The sequence below is a fragment of the Mixophyes fleayi genome, chromosome 4, assembly GCF_038048845.1.
Source record: "Mixophyes fleayi isolate aMixFle1 chromosome 4, aMixFle1.hap1, whole genome shotgun sequence".
In the NCBI taxonomy this organism is placed as follows: Eukaryota; Metazoa; Chordata; class Amphibia; order Anura; family Limnodynastidae; genus Mixophyes; species Mixophyes fleayi.
This window is the reverse complement of record NC_134405.1, coordinates 43,057,571-43,072,170: the sequence shown is the minus strand read 5'-3', so window position 1 is coordinate 43,072,170 and position 14,600 is coordinate 43,057,571. Positions and strand designations below refer to the sequence as shown.

The 14,600-nt window shown below is 43.8% G+C and overlaps 2 non-coding genes across 2 annotated transcripts; both read right to left on the bottom strand.

Annotated features, from left to right (window-relative positions):
• Positions 1-1,296: 1,296 nt before the first annotated feature.
• On the bottom strand, positions 1,297-1,369 carry TRNAK-CUU (transfer RNA lysine (anticodon CUU)). The gene has a single exon. It is a non-coding gene; the product is annotated as a tRNA-Lys (tRNA).
• A 9,275-nt stretch (positions 1,370-10,644) lies between these two features.
• TRNAK-CUU (transfer RNA lysine (anticodon CUU)) lies at positions 10,645-10,717 on the bottom strand. The gene has a single exon. It is a non-coding gene; the product is annotated as a tRNA-Lys (tRNA).
• Between the last annotated feature and the right edge of the window lie 3,883 nt (positions 10,718-14,600).

Here is a 14,600-nt window from a genome sequence, read left to right as displayed (position 1 = left end):
TCCTCAACGCGGCCGCTAGGCTTATCTTCCATTCTCGCCGCTCCTCATCTGTCTCCCCCCTCTACCTATCCCTTCATTGGCTCCCCTTCCCCTACAGAATCCTCTTCAAGCTCCTCACTCTTACATACAAGGCCCTCGCCAACTCCACTGCACCCTACATCTCCACCCTCCTCTCTATTCATGCTCCATCCCGCCCGCTCCGATCTGCCAATGACCGTCGCCTCTCTTCCCCCCTGATCACCTCCTCCCATGCGCGTATCCAAGACTTCTGCCCCCCTCCACTGGAACAAGCTCCCTCCCTCTATCAGAACTTCCCCTAATCTGTCCAGTTTCAAACGGGCTCTAAAAACCCACCTTTTTCTTAAAGCCTTCCAGTCTCCCACTTAATTTCCCACCTTTTCTTCTACCTCTTCCCCTTCCCTTATCCTTATCTCTCCCTCTCTCCCCTGTGTCTCTCTGTCTGTCTACCCCACCCCTTAGATTGTACGCTCCTCTGAGCAGGGTCATCTCTCCTCCTGTCCTCACCACTCTTACTCGGCTCTCCAGCTACTTTGCCCTCCTCCTCGAGGACCCTCTTCACCCCCCGTCCCCTCTCGCTCCTTCCTCTCCCCTCTGGGGGTTTCCCTATCATCCGGGCCCTCCCTCTCGGGCTCAGACGTATGCAGAACCTTCCCCTCTCCCACCCCTCTAGCTGTGCTTTGAGCTCACCGAGTTACTGTGCTTATTGTTTACTGTACTGTGCTGTCTCACCTTGTATTGTAACTTTGTTTGTCCCTGTACGGCGCTACGGACGCCTAGTGGCGCCCTAGAAATAAAAATTAATAATAATAATAATAATAATGCATAGTAAGTAATTCTGAAATCATTAAAATTCACCCATTAAAAAAAGATATAGTTGATTAAGTTTCCTTAATACATAACTACATACCCCATAACTAAATGAATAATGGAAAATTGATGGATAGAAATATTTTGTGATTATTTTCTGAAAATATAAAACACCTAAAACATTATATATCGCCAGAAAAAACTTAATTCATCTACCTGGCCATTATATGTATACGTGTGCCATGCCTGGACTACTAATACTGGCCTTTTATGTGCAATAAAAATTTAGATAAAAAACAAACTAATTGTGCCATCATCAATATTAAGAGAATATGAAAATATCAAAGTGTAATTAAAATAAAAAACAAATTTATAAGAAAGCAAACATTAAATTTATCAAGGTAAAAATCTTGACTTAAAAACAAAACGCTTGCACTCAAGACTAACATCATATATACAAAACATGACCGCCCAACGTGGGGCTCGAACCCACGACCCTGAGATTAAGAGTCTCATGCTCTACCGACTGAGCTAGCCGGGCAGATGAATTAAATCCCCTCATCCGGGCAGGCTGGCTCGGGGGAACACATGCCCCTGGGGTCCGAACAAAAAAACCTATTTGGGCCTGTGCTATTCCTAATAATTACTTGGTGGCTGGCCCCTCGTTCGGGACCAGCCACCTTCTCCCATTGGCTGCAGATCCTCAGCCGACCGCCCTCCCTCCTTTCCACTAATTGTCACCGACTATTGCTGTCACATGGGTCACGCACCACGTCATAGGTGCCGTCCCATGTCTGAAGACTGCAGAGCATGAGGCGCAGATGGAACTAGGTAAGTGCGAGGGGTGTGTGTGGGGGGGGGGTGGGGGTATATTAATATAGCATGTTTGTGTGTATGTGTGTGTGACAGCATATTGTATATGTGAGTGAGGGGCCAGTGTATTGTGTGTTAGTGAGGGGCCAGTGAATTGTGTGTTGGTGAGGGACCAGTGTATTGTGTGTGCGAGTGCAGGGCCAGAGTATTGTGTGTGCAAGTGCAGGGCCAGAGTATTGTGTGTGCGAGTGCAGGGCCAGAGTATTGTGTGTGCGAGTGCAGGGCCAGAGTATTGTGTGTGCGACTGAGAGGTCAGTGTATTGTGTGTGTGAGTGAGGGGCCAGTGTATTGTGTGTGTGAGTGAGGGGCCAGTGTATTGTGTGTGTGAGTGAGGGGCCAGTGTATTGTGTGTGTGAGTGAGGGGCCAGTGTATTGTGTGTGCGAGTTAAGAGCCAGAGTATTGTGTGTGCGAGTTAAGAGCCAGTGTATTGTGTGTGCGAGTGAGGGGCCAGTGTATTGTGTGTGCGACTGAGGGGCCAGTGTATTGTGTGTGCGACTGAGGGGCCAGTGTATTGTGTGTGAGTGAGGGGCCAATGTATTGTGTGTGTGAGTGAGGGGCCAGTGTATTGTGTCGAAGTCAGCAAATTGGATAAAGTCATTTCAATTAAAATCGAGCAAACTTGGTTGTCTTTGTTTGAAAAAGATGCGTACGGTACGCTACGGCGTACAAGGGCACGCTACGGCGTGGAAGGGCGCACGCAGCTTCAACACGTGGCAACAACTATTTAGTCTTTTACATACATTCGCACAAACATGCACACTTGTAAAATAGTACACATTAATGGTAGTTGCAACACATAGTCATTTATGTCGAAATATAGTAGTATTTATATGTAATATTATAAGTTATAGGCATATCAGTAAAACATATGGTACACGTTGAAGGAATCTAGTGTTGTGTGGTATCATACTAATCCTCTTCGCATTTGCAACTGTCCGGTTCACTCTGCGAAGGGATCGCAGAGTGCATACGCAAGTTATTAATGTTAAGGAATTATGGACTATTATGATGAGTAATCTTGGCGGGAAGATCAGAGCTCATCCCCTGGAGAGATGACCCCCTCCTTTGGATTCCTGAGCTTAAACTAGCCTATGATCTGCAACCCCCTGGACCCTCCTGATGCCTGGACCAATAGAAGCAAGCCACACCTTTGCATTGTTTTACTGTATCTCTGTTTGCATATAAGCAGCAGCTCCTCATCCAGAGTTCAGTCATCTAGACCACAGACTTCAGGACTGGATCCAGAGCGCCTGCGATAAGTAACTGCTGTACTTACTATTATTTCGCTAATATATATCTACTGCTGCATTTTGAGAATAAATCTTTGTGCGTTGGAAACACAAATCGAGATTCGACAATCGTTATTGGATAGCGAGAAAACGCTCTTAACAATTTGGGGGCTCGTGAGTTTGGAAGTTTCGTTGCCGGATAATACGCAAGACCAACGGATTTCGGTTCCCCAACAAAGGGTGGAGACGCGTCATATACGGGTAAGAACGCAATGTGTTCAAAACCTGAATTTTACTCTGTGTTGTGAAACCGAATGTCCGTTTTGCATTATCTAAGGTACGCTAACTGAATCTAGGGACAAAAGAGAAAACTGTTTCTTTTTACTGTCATATTGCGTTTTGATGTATTGTATTGCTGTGCGTATGTGTACTTCCTGCTTTGCGTACGCGAACTTCCGGTAGATTTTCCACGTGGTTAAACAATCATTTTGATAGTTATACATGCATAGTATAATTACTTGTTAAAACCTCTGGGACATTATTACTATTGTTGGGAACTTTGATTTTCTGCGCAGAAAAGGTGTATGTCGTGTGATTTGTTGACTTTCAATACACTAAGGTTTGATCTATTGTTAAATAGAGTGTCAGTTGCTGTTTGACGAGACAGGTGCCCAACTGGTGTACGGTATACAAGGCAGGTATACCGGGGGCGGAAACTAAGCGATTTTTCGCGACGTGCACCCAAGGGTAATCGCATCGCTTACTGATAACCTTTAAGCATTGCGATTGCACCGCACGGCAAGGAAAGCCGTGATTGTGACTTGGAAGTAACGGGGAGGAATTACGTTGCTAAGGCTGGTAATTGACTTTACCGGGTGCTACCAGTTGTAATAAACTCAACAGATTTTGTTGGAGAGTCAGGGGTGATCAGGGAGCTGATAACTCTTTAGTCCGCATTGATAGTTCTGTATTAGGGGTCCTCGTTCAATACGAGAGGAAGCGAGTGGACGCGGCTTGTAGCAAATACGTTCACGGGCCGGTAAAATATCTCTAGCGGTAGTGTTGAAATTAGTGACAGGATATTGTGTTATTTCTGGAACCCTATTTTGTGGCAGGATATTGTGATATTTCTGGGATCCTATTGTTCAACATGGGTGCTAAGCAAACGCTAAAGAAGGCCAAAGTACTACCTAAGGGAGGGCCTATTGGTTCAGCGAGATTTCTCATGTGTAAGAAATATGGTGCATACGCAACTGCGTATTGCGACACGTGGGTCAAGATGACCAAAGATTGTGATAGGCCTTTCCCAACAATAGGGAGTTTTAATGCAGAGGTACTAAATACTGTAAAAGATAAAGTATGGTTGATTAAGTCAACGAAAGTGAGGAATAAAAATAATGATTGTTTGAAATTGTGGCAAATGGAAGGTAACACGTGGCAGAGTAGCGAATGCACAGCGGAAGTAGGCGTGGCAAAAAGCGCTCGTGCGGTGGAAGTGGCCGTTGAGAAGCGTGGCGAACTCAGCGCAAGCGCGCCCCCGCCACCTTATGTGGCGGGAGGGTTAAGTACAGCCGTTATTAAAACTGAAAAGAGAGAAATTGCTACGTTATATCCTGTTTTAAGTCAGTTTAAAACAAGTGTATCAGAAGACGAAGATGAACCCACTGTAATTTCAGCCATTGCTCATGCTGTTAATATGCTAGAGGTTCAGCGTAAGTATGGGAAAGGAGCAATGGCTGAGATAGGTGAGAGTAGTGTGACCACTAGAAGTGATAGCATTCAAAATACTGAAACAGCAAACCCTGTAGTGTCTTCTGAAGACAGTGAACCAGTGGGTGCGTATCCAGTCCGCACAATGTCAGTTCCCAATGGGAAGGCGGACAAGGATGGTGTAGTTCCTTTAAAGAATGTTACAATGCATTGTCCCTGGACTAGATCAGAATTACGTTCCATTATGACTGAATTCCTAGATCCTAGAAAAGAGTTGGCAAAGTGTCAGAAATTTGTTAAAGACTTAGGAAATGCACACAAACCAACTAATAAGGATTGGTGTGTAGTGTTGAGGGCGTGTCTTCCTCCCAATACCGACATACAAAAATTTGTAGATGACACCTTGACTGATGAGATTAACCAAAAGAATATAGAACAAATTGTCAAACATTTAGCCATCTATTTTCCAGTAGTGGTAAACTGGAGTTAGATTTTCACCATAAAACAAAAAGATAGTGCAGCGGACTATTTTGGTAGAGCTCTTGCATCAATAACACGGTTCACTGGGATATCAAACATAGGAGAGGACCCACATCACAGGGAAGTAGCTGTAGGAGTACTGATGGATGGTTTAAAGGAAAATCTAAAAACAAGAGTACAAACCTCAACCCCTGGTTGGAGGGGCAGCACGGTAGATTCTCTTAGAGAAATTGCTGTGGAACATGACAAAAATATTTTTAGGAAAAGGGAAGAAAAGAGTGACAAGTTAATGACGGTGAGAATACAAGCATTAGAGGGAATGCATACACGACCACCAGCCTATAACCCACATAACAGGAAACGCAGAATGTTGAGATGTTATAATTGTAAAGAAGAAGGACATATGAGAAAAGATTGTACAAAGGGAAGGTATAATCCTAATGAAGGGTCACATAGATATCCTCCAAGGAGGGATCCACATAGACTAGAAGACTCACACCTGCCTGCGCATATTACAGCAGCAAATGCTGTGCGGGAAAGCAATAGTCAGCGCTAGGGGTCAGGTCATACCTGTAGTCTACAGCCAGTGAGGTTAACTGAGAGTCAGAGAGAAGAACCAACAATGATAGTTGACATAGCTGGTAGGAAACAAACTTTTCTAGTAGATACAGGGGCGGCCAGATCTGTGATAACCTCTCCTTTTAATCTACAGGTGACCAGTAAAACTGTTCCAGCTATGGGGGTAACGGGAAGAGTGTTACATTATCCTCTAACTAAACCCGCTGATGTTACTATCGGGCCCCTGCATACTAAGCATTCGTTTCTCTTGGCTGCAGCGGCTCCTACTAACTTGCTAGGGAGAGACTTGTTATGTAAAATGGGATGTGTCATATACTGTACTTCAGATGGTGTGTTCCTAGATATACCCGAGAAGGTCGCTCATGAGGTACAGGACATATTGGACACCCCTCAAAGGTTAATGTTACACTCTACTGTTATAGAACAAAGTCCATCTCAAGTAAAGGGGATGTTGCTGGAAATACCAGGTTCACTATGGACCAGAGATGGACAGGACACTGGACTGATGGCAAACGTAGCCCCTGTCATGGTAAATCTAAAAAGTGGTAGGATAGCTCCAAAAATCCCACAGTATCCATTAAAACCAGAGGTGGAACTAGGGGTATATCCTGTTATTGAAAGGCTGTTGCAACAGGGGATTTTAATTCGTACATCAAGCACAGCAAATAGTCCCATTTTCCCTGTGAAGAAGAGTGGGGGGAGGGGCTATAGATTAGTCCAGGACTTAAGGGGAATTAATAAAGTTGTTGAGAGCCAATTCCCCGTAGTGCCGAATTCAGCTGTCATCCTCATGCAGATTCCACCGTCTGCTAGTTATTTTACTGTCATTGACCTATGTTCTGCTTTCTTCTCAGTCCCTCTTCACCCTGACTGTCAATACCTATTTGCATTCTCCTACAGGGGATTGCAATACACATGGACCAGACTGCCCCAGGGGTTCATTGACAGCCCCAGTATTTTCTCCCAAGCCTTACATGACTGTTTGCAATCCTTTCAACCCCGCAATGGGTCTGTTCTAATTCAATATGTGGACGATTTGTTGCTGTGCTCTGATTCTTTTATGTCATGTTTACATGATACTAAATTGTTGTTGCTTCATCTCTCACAAACAGGGCACAAGGTGGCAAAGGATAAATTACAGCCATGTCAGACTAAGGTCAAATACTTAGGACACTGCCTCACCAAGGGGCTAAGACACCTGACAACCGACAGGATTGAGGCCATACAACACATGACTCTGCCGCAGAGCCAGAAGCAGATTCGTACTTTCCTGGGGATGTGTGGATATTGTAGATCCTGGATCCCAGGTTTTTCTATTCTGGCATTACCACTGCAGGAGCTAGTCTCTTCCTCAAAACCAGAACGTGTCGTACACACAGAGGAGTCAGAGCAAGCGTTCTTTAATCTTAAAGATAGTCTGACTAGAGCACCTGCATTGGGAATACCTGATTATGAAAAGCCTTTTGAGCTATACTGTACAGAAGCTGATGGTTGTGTAGCAGGTGTCCTCACACAGAAACATGGTGATGCTAGCAGACCAGTAGCATACTACAGTGCACAATTGGACACTGTGGCTAGATCACTCCCAACATGTCTCAGAAGTGTAGCAGCAACTGCTCTTCTGGTAAGTAAGAGCGAGGACGTAGTATTAGGACATAATTCCACTGTCTATACACCCCATGCTGTATCAACTCTGTTAAATTCAGCTCAAACCAGACATGTTTCTTCAGCTAGATTCACAAAGTGGGAACTAGCCCTGATGGCACCCTCAAACATCACCATCAAACGATGTAGCACCTTAAATCCAGCTACATACATTCCATATGTGTCTCTAGAGACACAAAGGGTGGGAGGTGAGGAGACCCTGGTTGATGATGAGTTAGGCAAGAGTACTGACACGCATTATTGTATGGAACACCTGAACCAGACCTTTACTGCAAGGCCCGACATACGTGACACCCCCTTAGAAAATGTAGATTTTACGTTTTATACAGACGGGAGTTGTCATAGACAGACAGAGACGGGAGAGCTATGTACTGGTTACGCTGTTGTAGATGATCAGGATGTGGTAGAAGCTGAACCCCTTGGCCCACCTCACTCAGCCCAAGTGGCGGAACTAGTAGCATTAAGGAGAGCGTGTGAGTTGGCAGAGGGTAAATCAGCCAATATATATATACTGACTCTAGGTACGCCTTCGGGGTAGTGCACGATTTTGGGGTCCTTTGGCGTCTTAGAAACTTTACGACAGCAGCAGGTACGCCAGTGGCACACTCACAACACATAAAAGGACTTCTGACAGCGATACAGTTACCCAGAATAGTAGCCGTCATAAAGAGCAAAGCCCATACCTTTGAAGAAGACCAAGTGTCATTGGGCAACAACAGGGCAGACGAAGCTGCTAAATGGGCAGCAGGGCAACCTATGACTGTATCGACCGAGACTATGATGGTTTTTCAGACATTAGACATGCAGAAATTAATTGAAATACAAAATGTTGTGTTCCCTGCAGGAAAAGGCGGTCTGGAAGGCGAAGGGATGTGGTCAAGAGTCCTCAGGACTCTGGAGGGATGGACAAGGTAAGCCTGTAGCTCCCCGAACATACTATCCGAGCCTGGCTGAAGCAGCACATGGTCTGACTCACCTGGGTAAAGAAGGTATGTGCAAACTGGTGAGAGCATACTGGTGTGCTCCTGGATTTTCCTCTCAGGCTGGTAAGAAAGCAATGTTATGTCTTGTTTGAGGAAAAATGTCGGGAAAACTATTCCAACTGAGCCATCCCACATCCCTCCTACAGACGGACCTTTTCAGGTAATACAAATTGACTATATCCAATTACCACCGTACAGGAATCTAAAGTATGTGTTAGTGTGTATTGATGTGTTTTCCGGTTGGGTAGAAGCATATCCGGCAGCCACTAATACTGCTGTGTTCACTGCAAAGAAAATTGTACAAGATTTTGTGTGTAGGTTCGGTATCCCTAGAATCATTGAAAGTGATAGGGGTACCCACTTTACTGGTGATATCTTCCAGAATATGTGTAAGATCATGGGAATCAGTAGCAGACTTCACACCCCTTACCGACCACAAGCCAGTGGTAAGGTGGAAAGAGTAAACGGTACTATAAAGAACAAGCTTAGTAAGATAATGGCTGAAACTGGGTTGGCATGGCCTGAGGCTTTGCCATTGGTCCTCCATAGCATTCGAACCACTCCTAGACCTCCTCTTAATCTGTCCCCCTTTGAGATACTGTTCGGATGACAACCTCATTTGATCGTGAGTCCGCAAGACGACTTAAAGTGTAATTATGAAGTGACTGTGCAATATCTTATAAAAATGAGCAGACAGCTGAAACAACAACAACAAAAACTCAAAATGCTGTCACCTAGTATGCCAGAAACGAATTGTCATGATGTTGAACCTGGGGACTATGTTATGATCCGTAATTTCTTACGTTCAGGTTGTTTAACAGACCGTTGAGAAGGCCCGTACCAAGTGCTGCTGACCAGTACCACATCACTGAAGGTTGCAGAGAGAGACACTTGGGTCCATTCCACCCACTGCAGGAGAGTCAATAACCCGGAGAAAGTGCAAGATAAAACTGAGACCGACGACACCGATCTGTCACTCGTAAATCTGTTCCGGGAGACCTAAAGCCTGCAGCCAAGACACCTGAGCCAGAGACGTTGCATCAGAACTATCTTTCCAGCTATGGAGTGGCGGTTTTTGTTTTTCTTTTGTTCCAGGATTTTCCTTGTTTTTACTTTTTCTAGGACATTCTATTTTTGTGAAGGAGGATGGAGGATAGAGGAAGGCTCTGGCAGTGATACGGATGAAATGGAGGTTGAGGAAAAGTTATTAAAATACCCAGAGCAGTCCATCATCAAGCTTGGTCCAGGGATTATGAAAAGGTCTGCTAGCTCGGGAACTCGGAGACAGTGTGAGGGGCTATTGTCTGATGAGTATTGTATCTGCAAGTTCTGTGACTCCCTAGTTGAAGAGAGACGCATCCAGCGTCGCTGTTGCCACAAAAAATATTTTAAATATGATACGTTTTTAGATGCTGCATAATGGAATCAAACAAATAAAAGCATCATACATCAGAAAACAATTTAAATATTTCCTGCTCACCTCAATTTCCAGATTCCTTATACCTTATGAGCAGTTGTGTTTACAGAAACTGTTTTGCATGATATTACTGTATTTCATTTTCTTAGCTTGTTTTGTATACCTGAAACATTGTGGCTATTTTGCCATATTTAATTTGATTTAATAACATTCTGTGTCTGTGTTCTAACTAATTCATGTGCTAGATAGCTTGGCTATTGAAACGCTACATAAGTGAAATAGTGGTGACTGGGTAATGATAACTTGGGCTGATGCAACTTTTGATTATAATTTAGTGACCAAAGGCTTCCTGTAAGAGTGTGCGCTCTTGAAACAAACCTTAGTGGTGGCTGTTTTGAATTAATTGTGAGCTTGTGATACTAAAAGGGGATTTAAACATTTTTAGACAAACCTGGTGGTTCTTTGTCTTACACAGACATCACACAGGCTCAGGTGAGCGCTGTTTGTCTCAACCCAAGTCAAACAAAAACAGCATACAATGGAAAAATATTTAAATATGTTTAACTCACTTAATATTTAATATCTCTTAGGAGCAGATATGAATCCAGGAAAAAATTAATTCATCTGCCTGGCCATTATAAGTATACGTTTGCCATGCCTGGACTACTAATACTGGCTTTTCATGTGCAATAAAAATTTAGATAAAATAAAGATAATTGTGTCATCATCAATATTAAGAAAGTATGAAAATATTACAGTGTTATTAAAATAAAAAACAAATTTATAAGAAATAAAACATTTAATTTATCAAGTTAATAATCTTGACTTAAGAACAAAACCCTTGCACTGAAGACTAACATCATATATACAAAACATGACCGCCCAACGTGGGGCTCGAACCCACGACCCTGAGATTAAGAGTCTCATGCTCTACCGACTGAGCTAGCCGGGCAGATGAGTTTATTTCCCTCACCTGGGTAGGCTGGCTCGGGGGGGGGGGGGGGGGGGGGACATGCCTCTGGGGTCGGAAACACAAAAACCTATTTGGGCCTGTGCAATTCCTAATAATTACTTGGTGGCTGGCCCCTCATTCGGGACCAGTCACCTTCTCCCATTAGCTGCAGATCCTCAGCCGACCACCCTCCCTCCTTTCCACTAATTGTCACCGACTATTGCTGTCACATGGGTCACGCACCACGTCATAGGTGCCGTCCCATGTCTGAAGACTGCAGAGCATGCGGCGCAGATAGAATAAGGTATGAGCGAGGGGTGTGTGTGTGCATTAATATAGCATGTTTGTGTGTATGTGTGTGTGACAGCATATTGTATATGTGAGTGAGGGGCCGGTGTATTGTGTGTTAGTGAGGGGCCAGTGAATTGTGTGTTGGTGAGGGGCCAGTGTAATGTGTGTGTGAGTGTTAAATATGATTTTTTGTTAAAGCCTCATAAGGCCTATGTTCAGCCATTTTATTGTAACTTGCATAGAAATATTATTTGCTAGAAGAGATTATTCACTTTTCTGCTGACTTGCAGTTTTGCAATATGTGGGCCTATGGCCTTGAAGTTGAACTAATAGAGAACACCAAAATAAATGTATCAAGGTATGAAACAATGAACATTTTCATACCCAGCTGGCAGTATGGGAGCTGTGCCCCTGATGTTGCACATAGCATATCTCCAACTCCCCTTGAGATAAGAAACAATAGGCTCATCTGTCCTTAGAAGGAGGAGACTAATAAACGCTTCAAGAATACGTGAGAAAGTTAATCAGTAGTGCCTCTCATAGACTAATGGTATAGAATTGTATGCATATGACGTAGGATTCATTTATTCAGTAGCCTATAAAAACTTGTATCTTTGTATCAATAAACTAGAGAATATTCCTTGTATACAGAACTTTATCTGTGTCAATTCTCTCCAGCTGATTGAAGCGCTTACAGATATACTTGACACCACAGGCAGACTTGGGTCAGAATTTTAGATCTAACAGTGAGTGAGGGGCCAGTGTATTGTGTGTGCAAGTGAGGGGCCAGTGTATTGTGTGGGAGTGAGGGGCCAGTGTATTGTGTGGGAGTGAGGGGCCAGTGTATTGTGTGGGAGTGAGGGGCCAGTGTATTGTGCGTGTGAGGGGCCAGTGTATTGTGTGGGAGTGAGGGGCCAGTGTATTGTGTGCGAGTGAGGAGCCAGTGTATTGTGCGTGTGAGTGAGGGGCCAGTGTATTGTGCGTGTGAGTGAGGGGCCAGTGTATTGTGCGTGTGAGTGAGGGGCCAGTGTATTGTGTGGCCTGTGTATTGTGTGTGAGAGAGGGGGCCAGTATATGAATATAATGTGTGAGGGAAGGAGGTCTTAATTTAATGGTGGAGTGTAGGTGAGGGCTAATTATGGATGCTATTCGCTTTCATGTGTGCTGTGTCTGGGTTACAATCAGAAAGGGAGTATTCAGAACCCTTAGACACATCCTTTGGGTGGCTCGCCGTGATCGTATAGTGGTTAGTACTCTGCGTTGTGGCCGCAGCAACCCCGGTTCGAATCCGAGTCACGGCACTTACTTTTTTTTTTAATAATTTGTTGTGATTTTTCTATAATTTATTTTCATCTAAATACTATTAAAACCAATCAAATGTCTACTTTTCATTCCAAACTCACTAATCTGAGTAACTTTTTTTCAAGGTACATATTTGTCTCATTTACATGTATAGTAAGTAATACTGAAATCATTAAAATTCACCCATTAAAAAAATATATAGTTGATTACACCTCGCCCCCTTCTGACCTCTCTATCACTGTCGACAGCACCTCTATCTCCCCTGTCCCCCAACTTCGCTGCCTCGGTGTCATCCTCGACTCCTCTCTCTCCTTTGGCCCCCACATTCTCTCTCTTGCTAAATCCTGCCGCTTCCAGCTGCACAACATCGCTCGCATCCGGCCCTTCCTCTCCCAAGATGCCACCAAATGTCTTATTCACTCTCTGATTATCTCCCGCATGGACTACTGTAACCTCCTCCTTACTGGCCTCCCCCACTCTCATCTCGCTCCCCTTCGATCTGTACTTAACGCAGCCGCTAGGCTCGTCTTCCTTTCTCGCCGCTCCTCTTCTGTCTCCCCCATCTACCAATCTTTTCACTGGCTCCCCTTCCCCTACAGAATCCTCTTCAAGCTCCTCACTCTTACATACAGGGCCTTCGCCAACTCCACTGCACCCTACATCTCCACCCTCCTCTCTATTCATGCTCCATCCCGCCCTCTCCGTTCTGCCAATGACCGTCGCCTCTCTTCCCCCCTGATCACCTCCTCACACTCGCGTATCCAAGACTTCGCCCGTGCTGCCCCCCTCCACTGGAACAAGCTCCCTCCCTCCATCTGTCCAGTTTCAAACGGGCTTTAAAAACCCACCTTTTTCATAAAACCTTCTACTCTCCCACTTAACTTCCTACCTTTTCTTCTGCCTCTTCCTCCCCCCTTATCCTTATCCTCCGTTCCTCCATCTCTCCCCCGTGTCTCTCTGTCTGTCTACCCCACCCCTTAGATTGTACGCTCCTTTGAGCAGGGTATTCTCTCCTCCTGTCTTCACCACTGTAAACTCTGCTCTCCAGCTACTTAGCCCTCCTCCTTGAGGACCCTCTTTCCCGCGTCCCCTCTCGTTCCCTCCTCTCCCCTCTAGGGGTCTCCCTGTCATCAGTGCCTTCCCTCTTGGACTCCGTCATTGGTGGACCTTCCCCTCTCCCCTCCTCCGCCCCTCTAGCTGTGCTTTGAGCTCACTGAGTTACTGTGATTATTGTTTACTGTACTGTGCTGTCTCACCTCGTATTGTAATCTCGTTTGTCCCTGTATGGCGTTACGGACACCTAGTGGCGCCCTATAAATAAAAATTTAATAATAATAATTAAGTTTCCTTAATACATAACTACATACCCCATAAATAAATGAATAATGGAAAATTGATGTATAGAAATATTTTGTGATTATTTTCTGAAAATATAAAACACCTAAATCATTATATATCGCTGTTGCCACAAAAAATATTTTAAATATGAAGATTGTTTGTGGACAACACGTTTTTAGATGCTGCATAATGGAATCAAACAAATAAAAGCATCATACATCAGAAAACAATTCAAATATTTCCTGCTCACCTCAATTTCCAGATTCCTTATACCTTGTGAGCAGTTGTGTTTACAGAAATTGTTTTGCATGATATTACTGTATTTCATTTTGTTAGCTTGTTTTGTATACCTGAAACATTGTGGCTATTTTGCCATATTTAATTTGGTTTAATAGCATTCTGTATCTGTGTTCTAACTAATTCATGTGCTAGATAGCTTGGCTATTGAAACGCTACATAAGTGAAATAGTGGTGACTGGGTAATGATAACTCGGGCTGATGCAACTTTTGATTATAATTTAGTGACCAAAGGCTTCCTGTAAGAGTGTACGCTCTTGAAACAAACCTTTGTGGTGGCTGTTTTGAATTAATTGTGAGCTTGTGATACTAAAAGGGGATTTAAACATTTTTAGACAAACCTGGTGGTTCTTTGTCTCACACAGACATCACACAGGCTCAGGTGAGCGCTGTTTGTCTCAACCCAAGTCAAACAAAAACAGCATACAATGGAAAAATATTTAAATATGTTTAACTCACTTAATATTTAATATCTCTTAGGAGCAGATATGAATACAGAAAAAAATTAATTCATCTGCCTGGCCATTATAAGTATACGTGTGCCATGCCTGGACTACTAATACTGGCTTTTCATGTGCAATAAAAATTTAGATAAAATAAAGATAATTGTGTCATCATCAATATTAAGAAAGTATGAAAATATTACAGTGTTATT